The 16146-nt window shown below is 41.2% G+C and overlaps 1 long non-coding RNA gene across 1 annotated transcript; it reads left to right on the forward strand.

Annotated features, from left to right (window-relative positions):
* Positions 1 to 1302: 1302 nt before the first annotated feature.
* LOC137246385 (uncharacterized) lies at positions 1303 to 2900 on the forward strand. Its single transcript, XR_010951465.1, has 2 exons — positions 1303 to 2067; positions 2127 to 2900. It is a non-coding gene; the product is annotated as an uncharacterized lncRNA (long non-coding RNA).
* The last annotated feature ends 13246 nt before the right edge of the window (positions 2901 to 16146 follow it).

A 16146-nucleotide genomic window follows, 5' to 3' on the forward strand; every position in this document is an offset into this window, starting at 1 on the left:
ACCATTATACCATCCCCCGAATCAAAGGTTGGAAGGAGCTTACTTGGTTATTCCCGCATCATCTTAAGCATTAAGCTAATAAGCTCCTTTTCTACAGATCTCCACCTTTCACTAGTCATCTGTTCGAAAGGACTGCTACGATCAACCAGCGCCACAGTCAGTGACTGCTTTGCCACATCACTCATCTTCTCGGGAAAAGCCGGCGTCTTAGTGTTATTTCCCTTTGGCACCTCCGAGAAAGCCGGAGTCTTAGCTCCCTTTAGCACCTCCGAGAAAGTCGGAGTCTTAGCGTTATCTCCCTTTGGCTTATCTCCTACTTCCATAGTTGGAACTTCCCTCTGACTCGCAGCCTTCGAGGTAGTTGCTACCTCGCTATTGGGGCCCATCTGTCTTACAGCTTTGGGCCTACTTGTCTTGTCTATGGGACTGCCCTGCGTCGCGGCTCTGGGACTGGGCCCTTTCTGCTTCTTGAAAGCAGGCTTGTCGCCTTCCGCCGAACGTTGCCTTTTCATTCTGCCATTCGACGCTTCTTCCTCCTCATACCGGTTGCAGAACCGAGGATTTCCCGCAGCAAACCTTTTGAACTGCCTTCGACCTACTTCTACCGCCTCATGAGCCCATGCCAAACGCTCGATCTCCTCTTCTGTTGGGTCCACCACTGCTCCCAAGCGTTGTACAATTCTTAGTTGTGCACGGTACTTTGAGAGTGCTCTTTGCTCCGTACCCTTCTCCACTCTTCTCCTTTTTCATTTGTGTGCTTCTCCAACACGGAGTTCATTGAATCAGCACTACTCTCGCTCCCCGAGTCCGACGCATCGCTTAATACGTATTTGTCGTCCTTGGCTTGCGGCTCAGTCCTCTTCTTATCATCGTCCTTATGAAAATTAGGTAATGAGTCGTTCATCTTGGTCGTACGACCACCAGCCCGACAAGGCGGGCTCAGCGGTCCAGTATTATATACGTTATATACGGGGAAAGAACCGTCAGCCATAGCAGCGCCCCTTACTGTGGCAAGGCCATCAATACTTCCCGAGGTGGTCCGGTATCGGGAAGGCTCCGTTCAAATACAGCCGAATTTATCCCCTGGCTACAAATCGTCCAATAGGCACGGTCCGCATAACACCCTGGATTAGGGGGTTGGCAGTTCTTGGTCACCGACATCCCGCCGCCCTCCTATGAGGCGAAACGGCGTAGATACCAGTCCTAAACAGCTCCTCCTCATAGTCAGGCGCTATGGAGATCGGCTAAGCCCTCACTCCAACGACGATTTTCGTTACAATTGCTAGTGCATGTTCTCCAAGATGTAGATCCTGATCGAAAGTCACACCCAAAATTTTAGGGTGTAAGACAGTCGGTAGGGTAATGCCATATGGTCGACATTTGGCGCGGTCATGTTTTAAATAAGGTCACCGATGATTTGGTTGGTGACAATATCAGGTTTCGCGAGGCGACAAAACTGGAGAGATTGGGGAGATAGCTGTTTATTTTATTACAAAGCTCATCGATGTAGGAAACAATAGCATAGGCGTAGAAGCAATAGTGACTCCTGGTGGTAAAGGTAGCTATTGATATGTAGAAGTTAAGCAGAAGTTTGAATCTGAGTTTTTTTAAGTTATAGCAAAAAAAGCGTTTTTTTTTTTTTTGATTTTATTAAATTTTATAAAATGTTTCTTCCTCTACAGTTCTATTTCGGTATTGGATGGTAAATATGGCTTTCGCATTTTCTCCATCAATAACTGTGAAAAGGTGGAAGAAATCTATGCGTGTAAATCTCACATATTATCTTGGTCGAGCGTTTCTTCAAAAGCTCTCTAGTGGTGATGGTGACAGCAGAGAAACCCAACTGTTTACAAATGTTACACTTCAAAAAGAATCAAAATATCTGCCATTGCGTCTACGGCTCAAATACCCACAGTATATGAATGAATCGATTGCACCTAATTGTCTGCCTAACGGATAGTATACATATTCATCAAATCGAAAATATTGCACCAAACGAACTGGGTCTGAATACTGAAACAGTACACATATTCAAAATCGATGAGGAGGCTGTGATGATGGTATAGGGTGAGTTGTTGAATAACATACGAAAACCAATTTAACCCATCTATATATTTGCATTACAGCTAAAGCTTTACAAACAGCAAAAATTGCTGGCACCAAGCAATTGGAAAAGGCAGTGAAGCATTCATCACACTGTACGGATGGTGTAAAGTTAGAAACTGCTGTTGTAACAGCTGCCACCGACACAACGGTCATCTCTACTTCGCCGAGTAGCGGCTCGTCCGACTATCTATCGAAGACAGTATAATCATATATTTTGCCAACACAGGTTAGCGATGTGCTTGCACAGGAAAACATTTCAATTGGAAAACAAAAACCAATTAAGAGAGTTTATTTATTATTAAAGTATTTACTTTTCTTTATATGAACTGTATTAATTTAAGTTACAATTTCATGTGCATATATAATAAGGGATGTCGTGATACGATTGCTGTCGGAATTAGATTTGAAACCAATCAATACTCCTGCTAAGGGTTGCAGAATTATTGCTTGAATGATTAGATTTAGAACAATAATAAGTCTGACTCAATTAATAGTCGTACATTTTTAAGTTCTTCAATTACGACAGCAATCGGATCCACGACACCTTTGAATATTCTTGATCTGAATTTCTACTAAGCTTTAAGTTGTAGATTATTCAAATAATTGGGTTTTTTCTAAAGCTTAATATTATTTTTTTGCTCGCTTAGAAGAGATTTCAATTGGAAAACAAAAACCAATTAAGCGAGTTTATTTATTATTAAAGTTCTTCTGTTTTATATGAACTGGATTAATATAAGTTCCAATTTCATGTACATATATAATAATATTGAAAATAATAAATATTGAAAATTCAATTTTTTTGGTTCATATTTTATTCATATGGCTGCTCCAGGTAAAGTAAATCTACAGGTAAAATTCACGTTATATGGCGGTTATATAAATGGTAAAACCGCAGTAAAATTGATTGTCAAATGACTCGAAAATGTAGAGTGAAATGACGGAAAAATGACCGCCATTTGACGAGCATTGTGACGTGTGTGAGCAGCACAGTACTATGCTCACATCCTATAGGTGGGAGCGGAATGCACGATCACATTAATAGGAACGAAACGGAAAATTTGGTCACAAAACCTAATCCGCCCATGCAAAAATGACTATGAATATAACCGCTGCAGAAAGTCACAATGACCGTAAAATGACTAGTAAAATGACGTGGAGCGTTTTTGCAGGGTGGCCTATCGGTTACCCGTATCGGTTACCTTCTGTCAAGTCGCTTTTTCCATGAATGAAACGCGTCCTTTATGTTCAGTATTATGGTTACGCATTTACAGTGGAATCAGTAAGGAAGGCGGTCGGCATGATGTTGTGGTGCACAGTGACTAGTCATTGTTGGCTGGGGCGGGTCCTTGCCAACCTTACTGTTCCTGCGCCATAAACAGAAAAAAAGGTCATATAATGCCTTTAAAAAAAACTGACAAAAGCGCAGAACTAATTCAAAACGCTCAAATGGACTAAAACAACATCCGGTCGAACCGGATGTCACGGACAGACCGTTAAAACATTCAAAATTTAACTTCAAAAAAAACTGACGCAAAAAAACTACCGAACCGGACATGGCCGGTTACTAACGCTGAAAATCAAATTCAAAAAAAAACTGCTGAAAAATAAAATTGCAAAAAAAAAAGCTGAAAATTAAAATACAACAAAAGGGGGAAAAACAAAAAGGGCCGAATATATCTTGGGGGCGCCGCGGGTGTTGTTGCGACGCCCGGTGCTTATACCCACCCTCAAAATACATGGCCACCGACGCACCTAAAATTTCGGTGGCCTCTTACCTGTATGCCTACCTAGTGCCTTCTAAATAAAACCGAACGCCAGCATTCCCATTTATATTACAATTTATTGTTTACTCATTTCTAATATTTTAAGCTTGTCTTAGAAAATTTATCGGATTATTAGCTAAGTTCCACATATAAACTATGCTCTCTAACAACACAGGTATTTAAAGTAATTTGCGTATGTTCGATTAACAAATAATATATATAAAGTGCTATAGTAGACTCATTTGTGAGTATAACCTACTATCGAACCGGTATAAGCTAATGCGCTTAGTACTTATAACGATAATAATATCTAATATGTACAAAACAAGTATTTACCAAAAGCAATGAAGATAAACTTGCGATAGCACTATGTATTACGAGCACGTAAATCACTTTCGTCTTGTGGTTCGAAAGATATTGTTCGCAATAGGGATTCATATGCACATATATATATATATATATATATTGCATTTGAAAGATAAAAAAAATTTTGAATTCAAAATCCTTTCACCAATTCGTGCATACTCAACAATCGACGAATGGCTGCTGTCGCAAAAAAAAAAAATTCATTAAATCTACGGTTAAGCTTCCAAAAATGAAGCGCTGAAATGTTTCACGTGATTGCGTGAGCTAACTTCAAACATTTTAAAGCGCCAAAATATATTCTTAAAATGATAAAGACAAGTGTATGCCTTTTAAATTTTTTTTTGTAAATCTAATGCTTAGGTAGGTATTAGATAAATGGAATTATGCTCGTGAATTGCTTAATACAATTTTAGTTATATCTACAGAGTTTTGTTCAATATAATGTGTCTAAGATGCATTCACAAATAAACGGCGTATGTTGGAATTAGGGTTAGCGTTCTAACAGGTAGGTGCTGCTTGACCTGGCTGAGACAAAACTGCCTGTTTATTTGTGAACAAACCTTTAAAATGTGTAAATATATTAACTGTGTTTACAACCTTTAATATCTTGTCAAGTGGCAAAACATACGCGTTCATGTGGTAATTCTTTTGGTTAGATAAATATTACAAGCTAAATTTACATAGTGGCAATCATTTATGTGTGACTTTTCTTCTATAAAACGTTAAACTACCTTTTTATCTTTTAGGTTGATAATTCGAAAGTAAAAATGTCGTAATTTTGACAAAAAAATCGATCCTTGTCGAATGGGTTACCCGGGCTATATAAAACCCTCTAAGTACCACTTGGAAGTTCTTTTAGCTACCCTGCAAAAAATGCTCTAGTCATTCCACGCCGTTGGACTAGTTACTATACATCATATGTTATGTTCTTAGTCATAATTGCATGGGCGTGGGTAAGTTTCGTGACCAGAAATTTTTGTAGGGTAATTACATCTAAATTTATACCTTGATGTTTGCTTCTTCTGCTGCGCCTCCAGCCGATGTGTCAGATGTTGGAGTCTTGGTTGTAATTGTGGTACTAATCCAATCATGCAAGTACCAAATTTTGTGATTATTATAAGATTTTTAGCGCTGGGATTTGGAATTTTAGCCACTTTGCGTATACAAGTACGATGGTGGCAGGGCGTTGAATCTCGTACACGTCGTCGCAAGCGTTGGGAAGACGAGGAGCAAGACGCTGCTGTTATTTCTTGTTTATGCCCGTGATACGCCACTTTGTTGCAATCTATAAAGACACTATTACGCTGAGCCAAGAAACCAGTGATGTACTATATAAGCGTAATGATATATGTATGATGATGATCCACCCAACTTGCTAGAACAGCAGGGCGCCGCGACCATTGCTTAACGCGATTCCGTATTGTTGGTTTATGACTAATTCTACGTTCAACAAATATGTGCTTATGTAACACATGCAGCTTTAAGGTTTAGTTGATTTGCGTTGATCACCGTAACTTTTATAAGTAATTATTGGCGTAGTTGAATTATTTAAACTTTTCAATATATAGCAGCAATTCCACAAAATAGTTCCCGCTTTTATTGTGCATCAGCCTTCGCAGTATGTATTTGTGTATATTTTCTTTTGCTCTTCCAATCTTCCTTGCACCAGTAAAGGATTATTTCACTTTGGAAAATGTTCAAATTCTACCCATTGAATTTAAATTATTATCAAGATGCCTTACTAGAACTTTTCGCTGCCGGAACCTCGTGCTAAAAGCAAAGACCAGAATCTTTTTTTTTTGCTGGTGTGTATCGGCCGGAAACTCAATCTAAAAGGGAAGATTTTTTTCTTAGTGATGGCCGGTCTGTCTTTTTTCTTGTCTTCGATATTTTTTTATCGCCACTTTCGCCACATCGCTAGGTGTGTTCGCGTGAACACGCTCCCAAGTGGATCGTAGCCGTAGACCGTAGCAGCAGACCGTAACAAACCTGCTTCGCTTTGAAGACCTGACGATGAAGCGAACAGGAAACCGGATCATCTGTGGGAAGCTATTGCCAGGGATCTCCGACGACAAGCAACGTGGGGCACGACTCACCCCTGAGATAAGAGTCTCAAAGTCCTACTACGAAGCTAGCCGGGCAACATAGGTCTATCAAAAAAAAATTAAGTCAAGTTGGGAATATTTCTCTTTCCTAGTTAAAAGGCTTTGCGGCGATTAGACATTTGTTATGGAGAACTCGTCAAAACTCCGAAAGATGGTTTCTAGTGGGTATCGCTCCCACAGGAAGGCAAAGCAAAAAAAAAAGGTGTAGACATTTTGATCTGGAGAACTCGTCCAAACTCCGAAAGGCTAGTGGTTATCGCCCCCACAGAAGGCCAAAACAAAAAAAAAGTGTAGACATTTTGATATGGAGAACTCGTCCAAACTCCGAAAGGCTAGTGGTTATCGCCCCCACAGAAGGCCAAAAAAAAATATTTGGGTAGTCAATGGGAACACTGACATCCCATTCCCCGAAGGCACTCGGGCTCCAAAAAAAAAAATGAAAAAAAAAACACAAACTCATTCATTCTTGTCCCTAGTGCTCCCAACCGCAACGCATAAGGGGGTCTTAAGGACCTGCCTCTGGACTGGTTGGGACCACTAGGGTCAATTTCCTACACACACAGGTTGGTCCCAACACACCCAGCCGCAACGCAGAGGCGGTCTCTGAGGACGCGCTAGTGGGACTGGCTGGGGGTGCTGAGGCCTCCCGTCCATTCTCGCTGGGCACCCCTCCTGCCTCCGCCGCAATGGGTGGGGCGGTTTCGGAACCGCTCCCCAGTCTGGTGGGACAGGAAGGGGTGTCACTCTGAATCTCAGCTCACCCCGTCACAATCCAGGTGGCACTATGGGTTGCCACCTGAGACGTGGGATGAGCTGGGGTCCTGGCAATTCACACACACACTCACTCTAACAACACAAATTCGGCATAGAAAAAAAATAAAAAAACTATTAACTTAAAAAAAAAATTAAAAAACCCAGTTAGCGGACAAACATTTTTCCAATGCCGACTAACGGACAACATTCCGGGAAAATAAAAAACCCCAACTACAAAAAAAATAAAGTGCGTGCAGCACTGCCTCATCGGGTGAATACAAAATCCCGATAACTGACGTTAAGTCACGTGGCTCCGTCAGCCACTGCCCCCGATGACCAGCCCGGACAACCTGATCCGACTACCCACCTGATCCCACCGCAACGTAGGTGGCAGCTGCTGTGGGTGCTCACTCGGACTGGTGGGATGGTCAACCTCACAGGTTGACCCGACTGACCCTCGCGGCCAGCGCCTCAGGCGCCACGTTGGGCGCCATCTGTTATGGCGCCCTCAGAAACTGTCAACGATGATCACTCTGGACAACTTGATCCGTCCAACCATCCCACCGCAACGCAGGTGGCTGCTCCTGCGGCTGCACACCTCGGACTGATGGGATGGTCAACTTCACAAGTTGACCAAAATGACCAGCGCGACAGCGCCTCTGGCACCAAATCCCGTTGGGCGCCATCTGTTATGGTTACGCATTTACAGTGGAAGCAGTAACGAAGGCGGTCGGCATGATGTTGTGGTGCAGAGCGGCTAGTCATTGTCGGCTGGGGCGGGTCCTTGCCAACCTTACTGTTCCTGCGCCATAAACAGAAAAAAAGGTCATATCATGCCTTTAAAAAAAACTGACAAAAGCGCAGAACTAATTCAAAACGCTCAAATGGACTAAAACAACATCCGGTCGAACCGGATGTCACGGACAGACCGTTAAAACATTCAAAATTTAACTTCAAAAAAAAATCAAAAAAAACTGACGCAAAAAAACTACCGAACCGGACATGGCCGGTTACTAACGCTGAAAATCAAATTCAAAAAAAAACTGCTGAAAAATAAAATTGCAAAAAAAAAGCTGAAAATTAAAATACAACAAAAGGGGGAAAAACAAAAAGGGCCGAATATATCTTGGGGGCGCCGCGGGTGTTGTTGCGACGCCCGGTGCTTATACCCACCCTCAAAATCCATGGCCACCGACGCACCTAAAATTTCGGTGGCCCCTTACCTGTATGCCTACCTAGTGCCTTCTAAATAAAACGGAACGCCAGCATTCCCATTTATATTACAATTTATTGTTTACTCATTTCTAATATTTTAAGCTTGTCTTAGAAAATTTATCGGATTATTAGCTAAGTTCCACATATAAACTATGCTCTCTAACAACACAGGTATTTAAAGTAATTTGCGTATGTTCGATTAACAAATAATATATATAAAGTGCTATAGTAGACTCATTTGTGAGTATAACCTACTATCGAACCGGTATAAGCTAATGCGCTTAGTACTTATAACGATAATAATATCTAATATGTACAAAACAAGTATTTACCATAAGCAATGAAGATAAACTTGCGATAGCACTATGTATTACGAGCACGTAAATCACTTTCGTCTTGTGGTTCGAAAGATATTGCTCGCAATAGGGATTCATATACATATATATATATATCTATATATTGCATTTGAAAGATAAAAAAAAAAATTTTGAATTCAAAATCCTTTCGCCAATTCGTGCATACTCGACAATCGACGAATGGCTGCTGTCGCAAAAAAAAAAAAATTCATTAAATCTACGTTTAAGCTTCCAAAAATTAAGCGCTGAAATGTTTCACGTGATTGCGTGAGCTAACTTCAAACATTTTAAAGCGCCAAAATATATTCTTAAAATGATAAAGACAAGTGTATGCCTTTTAAATTTTTTTTTTGTAAATCTAATGCTTAGGTAGGTATTAGATAAATGGAATTATGCTCGTGAATTGCTGAATACAATTTTAGTTATATCTACAGAGTTTTGTTCAATATAATGTGTCTAAGATGCATTCACAAATAAACGGCGTATGTTGGAATTAGGGTTAGCGTTCTAACAGTTAGGTGCTGCTTGACCTGGCTGAGACAAAACTGCCTGTTTATTTGTGAACAAACCTTTAAAATGTGTAAATATAGTAACTGTGTTTACAACCTTTAATATCTTGTCAAGTGGCAAAACATACGCGTTCATGTGGTAATTCTTTTGGTTAGATAAATATTACAAGCTAAATTTACATAGTGGCAATCATTTATGTGTGACTTTTCTTCTATAAAACGTTAAACTACCTTTTTATCTTTTAGGTTGATAATTCGAAAGTAAAAATGTCGTAATTTTGACAAAAAAATCGATCCTTGTCGAATGGGTTACCCGGGCTATATAAAACCCTCTAAGTACCACTTGGAAGTTCTTTTAACTACCCTGCAAAAAATGCTCTAGTCATTCTACGCCGTTGGACTAGTTACTATACATCATATGTTATGTTCTTAGTCATAATTGCATGGGCGTGGGTAAGTTTCGTGACCAGAATTTTTTGTAGGGTAATTACATCTAAATTTATACCTTGATGTTTGCTTCTTTTGCTGCGCCTCCAGCCGATGTTTCAGATGTTGGAGTCTTGGTTGTAATTGTGGTACTAATCCAATCATGCAAGTACCAAATTTTGTGATTATTATAAGATTTTTAGCGCTGGGATTTGGAATTTTAGCCACTTTGCGTATACAAGTACGATGGTGGCAGGGCGTTGAATCTCGTACACGTCGTCGCAAGCGTTGGGAAGACGAGGAGCAAGACGCTGCTGTTATTTCTTGTTTACGCCCGTGATACGCCACTTTGTTGCAATCTATAAAGACACTATTACGCTGAGCCAAGAAACCAGTGATGTACTATATAAGCGTAATGATATATGTATGATGATGATCCACCCAACTTGCTAGAACAGCAGGGCGCCGCGACCATTGTTTAACGCGATTCCGTATTGTTGGTTTATGACTAATTCTACGTTCAACAAATATGTGCATATGTAACACATGCAGTTTTAAGGTTTAGTTGATTTGCGTTGATCACCATAACTATTATAAGTAATTATTGGCGTAGTTGAATTATTTAAACTTTTCAATATATAGCAGCAATTCCACAAAATAGCTCCCGCTTTTATTGTGCATCAGCCTTCGCAGTATGTATTTGTGTATATTTTCTTTTGCTCTTCCAATCTTCCTTGCACCAGTAAAGGATTATTTCACTTTGGAAAATGTTCAAGTTCTACCCATTGAGTTTAAATTATTATCAAGATGCCTTACTAGAACTTTTCGCTGCCGGAACCTCGTGCTAAAAGCAAAGACCAGAATCTTTTTTTTTGCTGGTGTGTATCGGCCGGAAACACAATCTAAAAGGGAAGATTTTTTTCGTAGTGATGGCCGGTCTGTCTTTTTTCTTGTCTTCGATATTTTTTTATCGCCACTTTCGCCACATCGCTAAGTGTGTTCGCGTGAACACGATCCCAAGTGGATCGTAGCCGTAGACCGTAGCAGCAGACCGTAACATCAGATAATATTTAATTATAAATAATTCATATATACAATGTTTTTTTACAATTTAAATTATTCCCTTATGACTCTAGTGAACTTTACATATGTGTATATTGATATGTACAAGCTAATTAGGTACAATAACGTCTATTTATAGCTGTGCCCTTTCTGAAACTTTCGAAGCTCAGTGATGATCCCCAATTTTTCCTGCGCTGGTGGTGTTGTTCAACATCAGTTTACAGAGCCATGAGTTTTGTAAGATTTACAGATGATATTGATCCTTCGGTCTTGACCCTTTCCCATAGTATGCTTGTTAGCGCCTTACCTGTGGTACAAAAAGGCGGGGGGATAGCTGTCGCAGTTTTCTTATAATTTGAGCAAATTTATGTTCTTCCTTCAGCCACAGCTGGAATATTTGGAATATTGCTATGCGCACATCTTCAAAATCAAATTACCTAGAATGAGAAGGAAACTAATATCAGGGCAAATACATATATCGCTCGCAATCAAATTGGGAAAGAATTCCTGAAAATATCGTCCCAGACAAACAGTTCATGTGAATCACGTATACTCCTACAACAATGATATTGTAACGATTTTACTTGCAAATCCTCTTATTTGCAATCCTCTGCTAAGTTCGAATCACTAAACTGTTGAATAAATAACTCCAATATTGAATAATGGAAAAATGGCCTTTATTAAAGTACTTCACAATAACACTTATACTTTGCTACTCACTGGCTTAATAACCAAACTGATTGATAACTCAAATTAAACTCTACTATTGGCCGCCAGATCGCGTGCTTAATCAATAACTGATTGATTGCTCAACTCAAACTGAATTACTTCTTACTCGCTTGCCCCGCTTTTATAGTTTACGCTGCATACTTCTAGGCTCTTCGATTTCCAGAACTTACTAGTTGTTTCGGCTACAAAATCGCCAGCCACAACTACGTGCACAAATTATTGCTCTCTCTTGTGACAACTCAGATAAGATATATGCATGTGTTTGTGCATTGCCGCTCCGCTGCTCGTATACGTACATATGTGTAGACGCAATTATTTATTCGTTTATGTAGATACATAAAGATTGAATTATTGATGTGAATGTTTGTAGTTTACAGTCTCTCGCGCGCACATAGGCATATAAGTAAATGCATCTGTGTGTGACATCTCTCTGGGCTGCCTTATATATGTGTATACTTGATTTGATTATTAACGTAAATACTGCTTGGCATGGCCTTAGCATCGCCTTACTGATGGGATAATTTAGTGATGCTAATATCCGTGGCACTGCCCTCCACCTAAGTCTGATCGTCCCGATCAGACAAATCTCTCGATCTAAACGTTGCTAGCCTTTCCAAATGGACCACCTTCATTTTGGTTCGTGGTTTACCGATGGTTTGTATGCGGTACACTACATCGTTGATCCGTTTTACAACTTTGTATGGGCCTTCCCAGTTACAGTTGGCGGCCACCGTGGTGTGATGGTAGCGTGCTCCGCCTATCACACCGTATGCCCTGGGTTCAACTCCCGGGCAAAGCAACATCAAAATTTTAGAAATAAGATTTTTCAATTAGAAGAAAATTTTTCTAAGCGGGGTCGCCCCTCGGCAGTGTCTGGCAAGCGCTCCGATTGTATTTCTGCCATGAAAAGCTCTCAGTGAAAACTCATCTGCCTTGCAGATGCCGTTCGGAGTCGGCATAAAACATGTAGGTCCCGTCCGGCCAATTTGTAGGGAAAAATCAAGAGGAGCACGACGCAAATTGGAAGAGAAGCTTGGCCTTAGATCTCTTCGGAGGTTATCGCGCCTTACATTTATTTATTTATTCCCAGTTACACTGCAATTTCGGGGACAAACCTTTTTTACGTTGTGGGTTGTATAACAGCACCAAATCTCCTTCCTGAAAACCTTCTGAATTAATTGCTTTATCATATCTGGCTTTCATCTTGTCACTCATAATCTTTGTTCGTTGCCTTATCAGATCATGTATTTCTCTTAGCTCTTCTTCCAAATCACTAGTGGATTTCCTGACATTTCTCTCCGCATTGGCATCTATCCCAAACTTCAAATCAGCTGGCAGTCTAAGGTCATTGCCAAAAATTACTTTTGCAGGGGTTTGGCCCGTTGTCTCATGCACTGCTGATCGGTAAGCCATCAAGAATAATGGTATGCGGGTATCCCATTCTTTATGGTACTTGTCCACTACTTTCCTTAAGTGCTCCTCCAATGTTCTATTGAATCGTTCTACCATACCATCGGATTGAGGATGCAATGCAGTTGTCCGTGTTTTTCGAATGCCCAATGACTTACACATTTCCTGGAACACATAACACGTGACAGATCTGCATCTTCTAGCTGACACTTTCTTAGTTGTTCCTTGTCCCATTCATCTGTACATGTTATATTCATTAGCCGGACATCTATAATGTCTTCTTTAGCCTCGGCTTTTGAACAGTGCTTGCATTCCAGACTACATGGTCTTCCTGACATTGCATCAGCATTTCCATGGGTACTACCTTTTCGATGCTCAATGGAAAAGTCATAGCTTTGTAGTCGCTCGATCCACCGTGCCAATTGTCCTTCCGGATTACGGAACTGCAGAAGCCATTTCAACGCTGCGTGATCTGTCCTGACACGGAATCGATTGCCGTAGAGGTATTTGTGAAAATGTTTAATGCACTCTACCAATGCCAACAGCTCTCTCCGCGTAACACAGTAGTTCCTCTCTGGTTTTCCAATCGAACGGCTGTAATATGCAACTACCTTCTCCTGTCCATCGACCAGTTGTGATAAAACGCCTCCTATAGCATATCCACTCGCATCTGTATCTAGAATAAATGTTGCTCCTGGAATCGGATATGCTAACATTGGGGCAGTGCACAAACGCTCCTTCAATGTTTGGAAAGCCACTTCTTGCTCCTTCTACCATTCAAAAGCTTTGTTTTTTCTTGTAAGCTCATGGAGGCTATGGGCTACGCTGGAAAAATTTGGTACAAATCGGCGGTAATATGTGCACAGCCCAAGAAAACTTCTCAATTCATGTAGGTTCTGTGGTCTTGGCCAATCCTTTACAGCCTCTATTTTTTCGTTCGCAGTGCAGATGCCCTCTGTCGTTACCTTGTGACCCAAATAATTGACTTCCTTTTTAAACGGCGCACACTTTTTGGGACTTAACTTCAGACCAGCGCCAGCTATTCTCTGGAAAACTTCCTCCAAGTTCTTAAGATGTTCATCAAAGTTCTTGCCCAAAACGATGATGTCGTCCAGGTACACCAAGCATGTTTTCCAATGTAGTCCTTTCAGTACCTGGTCCATGAGTCTCTCAAAAGTAGCTGGTGCATTACAAAGTCCAAAAGGCATCACTGTAAATTGCCAAAGACCATCACCGACACTGAAGGCTGTTTTCTCTTTATCTTCCTCCTTCACCTCCACTTGCCAGTAGCCGCTTTTCAAGTCCAGCGTGGAAAACCATTTCGTACCAGATAGCGAGTCCAGAGTGTCGTCAATTCTTGGCAATGGGTAGCTATCCTTTTTCGTTACGTCATTCAACTTCCGGTAGTCCACGCAAAACCTCATTTTTCCATCGTTCTTTTTTACAAGTACTACCGGTGAGCTCCATGGACTAGCTGATGGTTCGATGACGCCGCTGTCGCTCATTTCTTGAATGATTTCACTCACAACTTCCCGCTTCGCCAGTGGAACACTACGTGGAGCTTGACGGATCGGCCTCGCATCTCCAGTGTCAATTTGATGTTTCACAACGTTGGTGCGGCCTGGTTTAGAATCATCCTGGTCAAATATGTTCGCGTACTTTAGGAGCAGTTGTTTTGCCTTACTCTGATATGCTTCCTCTAGCCCCTGCATCCATGCCGTGATGTCATTTGAAAGATCAGTATTACTAGCTGAAACGTGTTCCTGGAGCTGTTCACAGTTAATAACTACTTCAGCCTCTTGGCATCTTCCCAAAATAGCTCCTTTAGTCAGTTTGAGCGGTGACTTGAACTCATTGAGTACTCTTACCGGAATACGTCCATCTTGTTTTGTCATAGCCAGGGTTTTTCCTACAAGTATGTTTAGTGCTGATTTGTTTGCTGCTTCGACAACCCACAATTTGTTTGTCCCACAATCTCCATTAACCTTTGCCCAGATGACAGTTTCGGATTTTGGTGGTATTTGCTGACTCTCTTCCACCAGCACTCGTTTACTGCTGTAGCCTCTCTCGTAGCCGAAATTAAGTGGTACATCCATGTTTTTATATCGCATCGTCTTGCTTTGCATGTCGATCTTGATGCCCTGGTCGATTAAGAAGTCCACTCCTATTATGATTTCATCAACAATTTCTGCCACTATAAAATTGTGTACTACCGTGACGTTCCCAATTGCGACTTCACATTCTACTTCTCCAATTACCTGGGTGTCTTCTCCCGTGGCTGTACGTAATCTTGCTCCAAGCAATGGTCTTATCTTTTTGTTGACTAAATCCGCTCGAATGATGGAATGAGATGCACCCGTATCTACAGTCAGTAACCGTTCCTTTCCGTCCACATGTCCTCCAACAGTAAGATTGCTCGATCTTCTTCCAATCTGCGAGATAGAGATTATGGGGCAATCAATTGCGGGAGCCAGCTGTCGCCCCTTGCGGCTGACTCGATTTAGTTTAACGATTGAGTGGTCTTGGATATTTGCTCATCACCTTCCGCTCTGCGTTTACGACCACCCACATTGTTGGAGCTATTGGGACCGCTGCTGCAATGTCGTGCAATATGACCTGGGTTGCCGCACTTGAAACATTTAATAACTCCGGCATTTTTCTGTTGTGATCCCTCCAGTGCTTCCAAAATAGTGTCTACCCAATCTGGTCTTTCCACTTCTACACGATGAGCTTTGTATGCTGGTTTACTCAATAGTGAGGCCGTTTCCTGAGTCAATGCATGTGATACCGTTTCAGCAAATGTCAGCTTTGGGTTTGCGTATGTAGCTCGCTTCGTTTCCACGTCCCGTATGCCATTTATGAAACTCTGGATTTTTACCCTTTCAGTGTATTCCACGGGTGCGTCCGCATTTGCAAGATGAGCCAATCTTTCAATATCTGAAGCAAACTCCTGCAATGTCTCATTTGCTTTTTGGTAGCGGTTTTGCAACTCAATTTGGAATATCTGTTTTCTATATTCGCTTCCGTAACGTCTCTCTAAAGCGCTCATCAATGTTTCGTAATGGTTCCGCTCGTACTCTGGGATGGTCTGTAAGATTTCCGCGGCAGGCCCTTTCAGTGCCACGAACAGAGCTGCATCTTTATCTTCAGCATTCCATTGGTTCACTGCTGCGGTCTTCTCAAACTGTAGCTTAAAGACCTGAAAAGGAACAGAACCGTCAAAGTATGGTGTCTTTACCTTTGGATTACTCGCTGAAACAGCTGGGCGATTTAGTTGTAACTGCTCCATACGACCTTTTAAATCATTTACTTCTGCCTGAAATTGAGCCATTTTTGCATCCTGCAC

This window comes from Eurosta solidaginis, chromosome 3 (genome assembly GCF_040869045.1).
Source record: "Eurosta solidaginis isolate ZX-2024a chromosome 3, ASM4086904v1, whole genome shotgun sequence".
Taxonomy (NCBI): Eukaryota; Metazoa; Arthropoda; class Insecta; order Diptera; family Tephritidae; genus Eurosta; species Eurosta solidaginis.